This window comes from Lepidochelys kempii, chromosome 24 (assembly GCF_965140285.1).
Source record: "Lepidochelys kempii isolate rLepKem1 chromosome 24, rLepKem1.hap1, whole genome shotgun sequence".
In the NCBI taxonomy this organism is placed as follows: Eukaryota; Metazoa; Chordata; order Testudines; family Cheloniidae; genus Lepidochelys; species Lepidochelys kempii.
The window spans coordinates 766244-776232 of record NC_136403.1 but is presented as its reverse complement, the minus strand read 5'-3'; positions in this window follow the sequence as shown (position 1 = coordinate 776232).

Here is a 9989-nt window from a genome sequence, read left to right as displayed (position 1 = left end):
GGGTGTCGGCCATTCTCTGTGTCCAGACTCCTGCACACACCGGCCCTCTAGGGCTCTGCAATGATCATACACCCTTACCCCACCACCTAGATACTTAAGAACTGCCTAGGGGAAACTGAGGCACCCCCACACTATTCAGAGGAAACATTAAGAAGAGTCCCACTTCGTCACAAGGGGAAACTGAGGCACCCCCACAATATTCGGAGGAAACATTAAGAACAGGACCACTTCGTCACAGCCTCCCAGGGCAAAGATCCCCCCAGAGTTCGGGCTCAGCAGAGCACGGCCATTACTGGCCGCAGGCCCCGGCCAGTGTGTGGAGGTGGCAGGGGGAGGTCTGGGGGGGCCCTGGATGGATGTACCTGGGACAGGGATAGGTCTAAGGGCAGGGTCCTGAGGGGGCGCAGGTCGGGGGGGGAAGGTCTGGGGTGGCCCTGGATGGATGTACCTGGGGTGGGGATAGGTCTAGGGGCAGGGTCCTGAGGGGGCGCAGGTCGGGGGGGGGAAGGTCTGGGAGAGCCCTGGATGGATGTACCTGGGACGGGGATAGGTTTAGGGGCGGGGTCCTGAGGGGGTGCAGGTCGGGGGGGAAGGTCTGGGAGAGCCCTGGATGGATGTACCTGGGACGGGGATAGGTCTAGGGGCAGGGTCCTGAGGGGGCGCAGGTCGGGGGGGAAGGTCTGGGGGGGCCCTGGATGGATGTACCTGGGACGGGGATAGGTCTAGGGGCGGGGTCCTGAGGGGGCGCAGGTCGGGGGGGAAGGTCTGGGGGGGCCCTGGATGGATGTACCTGGGACAGGGATAGGTCTAGGGGTGGGGTCCTGAGGGGGTGCAGGTCAGGGAGGGGGAAGGTCTGGGGGTGCAGTCCTTGTCTGGGGGGGCAGGGTTGCAAACAGTCACCTTCCCCGTCTGGCAGTAGTGGGCATAGAGCTGACTCAGCCAGGTGCTGCAGGGGGATCGGGGGGGTGGGGGGGTAGAAGCTGGGGTGGGGGTGTCAAGGACTGATCTGGCCCAACCCCACTGAGCCAGGGATTTCCCTCCCCTCTCCCCCGCGACCTGTAGCATGAGCATGGGGGGCAGCTGGGGCCCCAGCCTGGGCTCCCCTCCCTCAGGCGTCCCCCAGCCCGGGCTGTGCAGAGCCGCTGCAGGGCTGGGGGGCCCCGGCCTGGCTGTGAACTAGCTGCTCCTGCGCCCGGGGCTGCGGGGAAAGCCGCAGGGCCGTGCGAGGCGCATGCTGCTCTCGCTGTGCCGTGTTTATGGCTGCTCCTGGCCCAGCTGCGCGGTGCCCAGCCCCGGCAATCCGTCACTGCTCGATCCACCGCCAGCCCCGCTCCTGCGAGACGGCCTAATTGGCTCCTGAGTGCTGAGCCCTGGCAAACACCCCACTCATGGCCTTGCCCTGCTGGGGGCCGTGCAATGTGGGACAGGGCGGGTGGTGTCCTGCCCTCTCTGCAGGGGGCGCTGGCTGCCCTCCCAGCCCCTGGCAGCATTGGGTCACCCACCGCCCGGGGTGCTAAGCCTGCCCCACCCAGGCCCTGTCCGCAGCACCCCAACCCTCACGTGATCCTCCACTGCGGCTCCCCTGCCCAGGCCTGGGGACGTCAGGCTGAATGGCCGGAGGAGAGGGGGTGGCAATCGCTGTGCCAATGGGGGCAGGAAGGGGTGGTCGAGCTGGGGCCGTGGGGGCTGCGCTGGGCCTGCTGCGTGGGGTGTACACGCACAAATAGAGTGACGATGAAATACATGCCTCCTCCCTTTGACCCCCATCCGCCCCACAGCTCCCTCCGTCTGTCTGTCTCGCCCCTGTTCACCCCCTATGCCAGGCCTCTCCCATCACACCCACGTCCTGTGCGGGGCAGTGCCCTGTGGCCATGGCGTGCCCATGCTGGGGGGGCAGTGCCCTGCGGCCGTGGTGTGTCTGTGCTGGGGGGGGCAGTGCCCTGTGTCTGTGCTGGGGGGGCAGTGCCCTGCGGCCGTGGTGTGTCTGTGCTGGGAGGGGCAGTGCCCTGTGTCTGTGCTGGGGGGGCAGTGCCCTGCGGCCGTGGTGTGTCTGTGCTGGGGGGGGCAGTGCCCTGTGTCTGTGCTGGGGGGGGGCAGTGCCCTGCGGCCGTGCTGTGTCTGTGCTGGGGGGGGGCAGTGCCCTGTGTCTGTGCTGGGGGGGGCAGTGCCCTGTGGCCGTGGTGTGTCTGTGCTGGGGGGGGCAGTGCCCTGTGTCTCTGCTGGGGGGGGGCAGTGCCCTGCGGCCGTGGTGTGTCTCTGCTGGGGGGGGGCAGTGCCCTGCGGCCGTGGTGTGTCTGTGCTGGGGGGGGGGCAGTGCCCTGTGTCTGTGCTGGGGGGGGCAGTGCCCTGTGGCCGTGGTGTGTCTGTGCTGGGGGGGGGCAGTGCCCTGTGTCTGTGCTGGGGGGGGCAGTGCCCTGTGGCCGTGGTGTGTCTGTGCTGGGGGGGGGCAGTGCTCTGTGTCTGTGCTGGGGGGGGGCAGTGCCCCCCTGCACGGCTGTCTGTGGCGGGGGCGACGCTCCCAGCCGGCGGCGCGGCTGATAATCATCTCACACGCGCTCCCTTCCCGGACCTGTAATTTAGGGCTGTTGTCAAAAATCAAATTAGCAGCAGCAGCTGCTCGTGTTGCGGGGACAGGCTGGAGCCGGGCGCCGTGTTCTCCGCTCTGACAAGGCCCCGCACCCCCCCTCATCCATCACCCGCCTCCCCCCCGCCCTTCGCCGCTTAAAGGGGCCGCGCTGCCCTGCCCACCCCGTGCCCCCCAGGCTGTCTGGCGCAGGGCGTGTGCGAGCCTGGTCCGTATTGCAGGAAGAGCCCACGTGCGATGAGCACTGATGCGGACGCAGTGCGGGGCAGGCTGGGCAGCGGGGGATAGTGGGGGCCGAAGGGGGACGGAAGGGATAATGGAGTTAGCAGGGGGGAGTGAACTCTGTGCCCCCCTCTGTCCCCCTCATCCCCTGCCCCCCTGGAGCTGGGTCGGTTCATGTCCCTTTCTCCATGTGCCCCAGCTCTGCTCCTTGCCAGCCATGCATGGCACTGCCGGCGGGACTGGGTGGGCGGAGATGGGCCGGGCGGGCACGGTGTAGCAGGGCGTGCAGGAGTGGCTGGGTGGAGCCGGGTGGGTAGGGTGGAGCCAGGCAGGGCTGGGGGCTGGGGGCTCAGCGGGGATGGGGCTGCCAGTGGATGATAATGGGGCTGGGCCGGAGGAAGCAGCCACTGCCCGTGTACCAGACGGGCTGAGCTGGCTGAGGCCCGGGCGCTCCTGGCAGGTGGCCACAGGCCACAGGCCCGTGCGCTGCCAGGGAGGAGGGACATGCTGAGAGAGGGCCGGGCACTCTGCCTGCAGAGCCAGCCACCCACAGGCCTCCACGCCTGCATGGCTAGCCCTCGCCAGTCCGGGGCCACTGCACTTGTGGGCAGGGCAATCCCAGCCTCCCCCCCAGGCATAGCCAGGAACATACTGCCAGGCAGCTGCCAGGTGTATAGTGTTTTTCTTGCCCCCAGCTGGGGTCCACCACGGACAGCCCCTGCCCCAAGGCGCTTGCAGTCCCAGTAGCAAGGGAGAGGGACACATGCACAGGGCTTGTGATTGGTCCTGGAGCATGATGACCTGTGACTGGCTCTGCCCAAGGGCCTGGTGGCCTGTGATTGGCTAGTCCTGGGGGCGTGGTGGTCTGCGATTGGTTATAACTACAGTGATTGTGGGGTTGATGGTGTTGGCTTGGGGGCTCCTGCCCCTGTGACATGGGCACAGGCCCCTGCCATGCAGAGGCTCCTCCCAGCCCTCGTCCCCAAAGCATTGGTGTGAGCAGTCTGGGGGGGCTGGCTGAGTGGGGTGTGTTGGGACGGAAGCCCCTGAGCGGGCCGCACTGGGTTCTTCAGGGCTGTTACCTTGGGTGAGATGGTGCCAAGGGGCCACTGGAGCCAGGTTACCCCCATCCATGCTCCAAGGCTGGGGATGGGGCTCTTAGTGCATGGGGCAGGTGCACTAGTGAAAGGATCCCTGCGCACAAGTGGCTCATGCTGCCCTGGCCTCCCAGCTGCAGCGCCTCTCCCCCCTGAGGAAACAGAAGTGGCTAGATCCTGGTGAAGAACCTCCCGGCTCTGCAGCGATTCTGGAGTCAGGAAAATATGCATGATTGACTCCCAGAGCCCTGGCGGAGACTGATCTCCTCTGACAGGCCGGCACGCTGGCTGCTCTGCCACCCGACAAAGGCAGCGCTCGCATGATGGGTGCAAAACCGGCAGGGCCGTTGGTAGCTTTTTTGCATCATTAATTAACCCTCCTCTGTGATTCTGCACCATTAAACTCCCCATCAATTAAGTCAAATCAGCGAGACGCTAATTAAGAAATCAACCCGGCTTTTTCTCCAGGAGCAAAGCTCACCTACAGCCCGACCCACATACCCAGCCCCACCAGGCAAAGCCGGCTTCTCCCTCTGCTCAGCAGAGCTGGCCTGCACATGGCAGGTCACAGCCTGTCAGAGCTGGGGGGCAGGCTCCTGCCTGCAGCCCCCGTGGGGAAAAGAGCCGTTTCCCATGCACTGCTGGGTCAGCTGGACGTGGCCCCCAGTCCACAGGGACACATACCCAGGTGCTGGGTGCTGCTCGGTGACACTGCGGTGGGGCCTATGTGAACCCCCCTCCTGCTGGCCCCACACACGTCCTGCAGAGGGTCTCGAATTCGGTGCAAGGGGCATTAGTGACAGGGCAGGCCGGCACGGCCAAGGTGCAATGGCCCCAAATCCTCTGCGTGGGGCCTGGGTCTGTGGGGCTGGTGCCTTGAGGCTGTGTGTGAGTAGCATCCATCCCTCAGCCAATGGCGGGGCCCTCTCTTGTAGCCTCCCAGCCCTGGCGGTACCTAGGGCTTCTCCTGGCTTCTGCAGATCGGCGAGCACCCTGCCCTGGTCAGGCTTCAGCCCCTGTGGACAGACAGACAGACACCTCTGCAGAGTCTCCGTGCCTCCCGCTCGCTCTCCAGAACCGTCGCTGCCCTCTTGAGTCTGCAGGCAGCTCCCGAGGTGCGAGTGGCTCCTGCCCACTCTCCGGAGCATTACGCTGCACAAGTCAACCCAGAAATACCCCCCAGCCCCTCGCCGGGGTCCCCACATCTGAGCTGTGCCAGTGCCCCAAGACATCGCACCCCCAGCTCAGCGCCCCGCCAGGGTTCCCGCTGTCACGGCGTCCCCGGGCGGGCGACGCTCTGGGACTGCTCCCCATGAAGCCAGGCAGGACTCTGGGGCAGTCGCCTTTCTGGGAGCAGCCTGTCTGCTGGACACACAGCTCACCCGGCTTCCACCTTCCTGGGTCTGACCTCGGAGCATTCAGCATCCTCTGCCCCTCCCTGCGCTTCCCCCAGCGAGTCCGCCCAGGCGGGGTCTTGGGGAAGCCAGAGGGTCCTGCCCCCCAACTCCGCAGTCAGACGTGACTCTCAGCCAGCCAGTAACACAGAAGGTTTATTAGACAACAGGAACATGGTCTAACACAGAGCTTGTAGGTGCAGAGAACGGGACCCCTCAGCCGGGTCCATTTTGCGGGGCCGTGAGCCAGACAACCACGTCTGCACTTCACTCCTCGTCCCCAGCCAGCCCCAAACTGACTCCCCCTCCAGCCCCTCCTCCTCTGGGCTTTGTCCCTTTCCCGGGCCAGGAGGTCACCGGATTCCTTTGTTCTCCAACCCTTCAGCTCTCACCTTGCAGGGGGGAAGGGCCCAGGCCATCAGTTGCCAGGAGACAGAGTGCCGGCCATTTTTGTACACTGGCCCTTTGTTCTGGAACAATTACCCCCCTTATCCCACCCCCTAGAGACATAAGAAATACCTAGGGGAAACTGAGGCACCCCTACGGTATTCAGAGGAAATATTAAGAACAGTCCCACTTCGTCACACCCACACCTGTGCTGTGGCAGTGCCCCCCCCACTGCTCCCCCCAGCCCAGCCCCTTGCCCGGGTCCCCAGCCCCACACAGTGCTGTGTCCCCTACGCACTGTCCACACCTGCTGGGGCCTTCCCCTCCCCTCCAGTTTGCATCTGGTGTCTGTCAGGAAATGGCTCTGCTGTCTGGGCTTGCACGCTGCGCCGGGCGCGGGGCTAATGGAGCGTTCTGGATGGAGCTGACGTGCTCAGAGATTTCAGATGCTTCCTGATTTGCATTCTCGCTAAATCGCTCTGCAAAAACGTCCCTGCCAGGTGAGGGTGGTGCCTGTGGAGGGAGCGGAGGCGGCAGGGCTGGACTTTGGGGACCCAGGTCAGAGCTGCCGACACCACATGGTCACCTGGCGAGTCTCCATGCAGCCCCATGCGCCCAGCGGCCTTGTCCAGCCACCCCATCTCTCCTTCAGCCTGGCATGGCCCCACCCCCACCCAGCCCAGCCCCCGGAGCCCAGCTGGGCCGGCACAAATGCCCTGGTGCCCTCGGAGCACCCCAGTGCCCTGGGTTTGGAGGTGCTCCTGCCTCGTGCCCTCCGTCTCTGGGGCAGGCAGCGAGCAGGTCAGGCGGGGCGGGTGTGTGTGTGTGACCAGAGCTGCAGAAATGTGAGGGGAGGCTGCAGCTGGGCACTGGGTCCCACTGGCTGGGTTGTGAAGTGGCAGAGCTCCAGGCTCCTCTGGTCAGCTCCGGAGCTCCCGGCCCTCCGCGGGCAGCTGCATCGCTGCCGAGAGTGTGTGCGCGGAGGAGTCGGCACCGGTTCAAGGTGCAGCCAGGATGGGGCAGCGCTGGGCTCCGAGTGGGTCTGCGCTGCCCTGGGCCGGGAGCAGCATCATGTCCCCAGCCACCAGGGTCCCACACAGAGCGCTCGCCCAGCACTCGCATGCAGCCACCTCTGGGGTGCAGCATGGGAGCTTACCAGGTGCTGAGATGCAGCCATGTCTGGGGTGTGGCATGGACTGGGGTTCATGAGGGACTGGCTTTGCTCTAGAGTCCCAAGCTCTGGGGCTGTCAGGGGGCTGGGAATAGCCCTGGCTCATCCTGGGCCCCTGGGGATCCAGAGGGCTCCTGGATAAGGGGTCCACCCCACAGGGGTCCCAGGGCAGAGTCTGCAATGGGCTTACGGGTAGGAGGGCTCATGCGGCCCAGGACAGCCTCTGCAGGCCTGAGCTCATAAGTAACGGGACAGCTCAGCTCTAGAAGCCTGCATGTCCCTTGTGAACCTTGCACAACTGCCTCTCGCACGCTCTCCTTGCACACCTGTGCCAGGCGTCTCTGGCTCTGGTTGGACCTGTGCTGGGGAGTCTGAAAGGTGCCTGAGTGGCTGGGCTCAGGGTGTTCAGCCCTTGCCGTGCTCAGGAGCAGGGGCCCCGTGGCCTTGAAGCCCTTGTGAGACGCCTGCCTGGGGGAGTGACCAGGAGGTTCCTTTACCCCGCGTAGCTCATGAATGCTCTGAATTGACCTCAGCGATTTGCTCTCTGGGGGCTATCGATTGCGCCCCTGCCAGCGGCTGCAGCTCAGGGCTTGGCTCCGCTCCGGTGGCCTCTGCAGATAAATGCTCCCCTCCGCCCGCCTCCGTTCTGGACTCACGGCCACAGGCCGGATGGGAGTTGAATGTCCCAGGCCTGCACGTGGGGCCCAGGGAACGAGCCACCCTCACCCCAGCGCTTCTGGTTCTGCCAACGCACTCCCAGTGTCCCTCGCTCCAAAACATCCTGCCCGGGCTTCCCCAGGCTGGGCACCACCCCTCCCAGCCCTGTGCTCTCCCTCGCCAAGCCTGCCACGCTGCTGCTTGGGGAGCTCTGTGGCCACAGCGCCACCTCGCCCAGGAACTTCTCAAATGGGGGCTGGCGCCAGCTGCTTTGGAGGAAAGTGCCAGAAAGGTGGGGATGGGATACCCTCCCCTGGGGAAAGTTCCCACCCACCAGTGCTGGCTCTGGCCCCTTCCAATAGGCCTGGGTCACTTTCACCCTTGCCATTCCCCTTTCCCTTAGAAAGGTTTGAGCCTTGTTTTGAGTCCTGCTGAGCTCTTGGCCTCCATAAACCCTGTGGTCATGAGTTCCACAGGTCAATTGTGGGCCAAGTGATGAAATCTTCCGTTTCGCGGCGCTGTGCTGGGTGTCTCTCCATGGGAACATTCCCGTTGCTGCTCCTTGCACCAGCGTTCACCACTCTCTTGGGTTTTCACCGGGGGGGGGGGGGGGGGCTGGGCCAGCCCCAGGGTTTGCTCCTGCATTAAAGGTACCTCCTGTGGAAGCTCCTTGCAGAGAATGCTACTGACCCGGCCCTGCTCCCCACAGCACAGCGCCCCCTAGTGCCGCACTGGGGTCGGCACTGACTGCCAGGGGAGAGCGCCCCCTGCTGACCCGGTGCTGTACCTTGCAGTACTGTAGCTGCTCTTGCAGATCTCGAGGGGAAGCAGCAGGGCCCAGAGACCCTCTTTAGCCCCACCCCACGAGGGGTCTGCCTCTGTCCATCTCACCCTCAGAGCCCCTAGCTCCGGGCTGTGCCCCCGCCCTCCTCCCACGTGCTGGTGGGTCGGGGTGCTTGCAGGAGGGGCCGGGGGTGGGGCTGAGTGGGAGCAAGCTGCGATGGGCTTAGCTCTGGGGAGGAGCGGTGCCCTTGTGGCTCTGTTCAGTGTGCCAGGCTGGGCGCTCCTGATGCTGAGGAGCTCTGTGTGGCGTTATGTGTGTGCCGCGCTCCCTCTCTAATAACTAACCCCATTGAGATGCAGATTCCCTGGGCGCGCTCTCAATGCTCTGGCTATTGAAAGAGAACAGAGGAGCTGGGGCACCCCAACGGCCCCTGGGACATAATCCCCGACCTCTGCTCTGCTTTCCATAATCCCCTTTGATTGCTGGGCTCGGTCGGGGTGGCGCTTGGCTCAGCTTTCTCAGGACAGCCTGTGAATCCCCGCGGCCAGGCTGTGGGGTTGCGGGGAGCGAGCCCAGCTGGGCAGGGTGCACGGGACTGCGGACTCCCCATCCCATGCCCGTGCAGCGGGCTGTGTGCTCCCACGCTCTCAGCTGGCCTGGTGCAGAGATGCCCGGCTCCTCCCAGACCCAGCAGTGACAGGGACATGGGAGAGCAGTTGCTAAAGCAGGGGTGCTATATAAAAAACAGAGATGGGTGTGGTCAGGACTCCTGGGTCCTAGCTCCGGCTGTGCGGGGAGGGAGCATCGGTTAGCATGGGGGTGTGGGGGGGAGACGGGATCATGGGTGCTGCTGTCCGCAGCTGTGGAAGGGAGTCTCAGGACGTTCCCAGGCCTGAGGACTTGGTGGCCGGGGTCCATTCCCCTTTGCCAGGTGTTGGAGAGAGCCAAGCCCCCAGTGCTTTGGCTGCTGGCCCGCCGGCCAGCTCTGAGACGCAGATGCAGCACGACCAGCCGTGAGGCACATGGAGAAAAAAGGGCCCAGGAAGTGTGGAGGCCACTGAGCCCAGAGTGCTGGGTTCAAAGGGGACTGCAGGACAGCTAGGGTGTGGGGAGGAATGGGGCGGTGGGATTCAGGTCCCACTGCAATGGCTGGGTTCCCTGGTCCTGCTGTCACTGCAGCAGTGCAGTGTGGGAAAGGCTTCTGGGTCTCCCTCTGACAGTGTGGCGGGGAGGGGGGCGTCTCACCCCGCAAGAGGGGGACCTGGGGTCTGACACACCCAGGGTAGCTCCTTGCAGCCTCTGTTGGTGGATGGGCCGTGTGTCTGAGCATGTCATCCAGCATGCGTGCCTTCTGTGGGATGGCGGCGTGCACGCATGTTGTGGCATGCCCGTATGCATGTGTTTTCATGTTGCTGGTGTGACTGCACATTTGCACACGAGTCTTGGTCCTGGGTGTCTGCGTGTGTTGTGTCTACCTGCATGTGAGTGGCCAGGCGTGTGTCTCGACATGTTTGCACGTTATTTTCATGATGCTCTTGTGTCGGTGCGTGACCCCCTGTCCAAGCCTGCTTGGAGTGCCCTCCCCCCGGCCTGTAACTAGCATGTTTCCCCGTGTCCTGCTGGACACGCCCTGGCAGGCTGGAAAGGCCGAGCTCAGCATGTTCTGGGATTTGTGGGCGTGGCTGGTGAATAT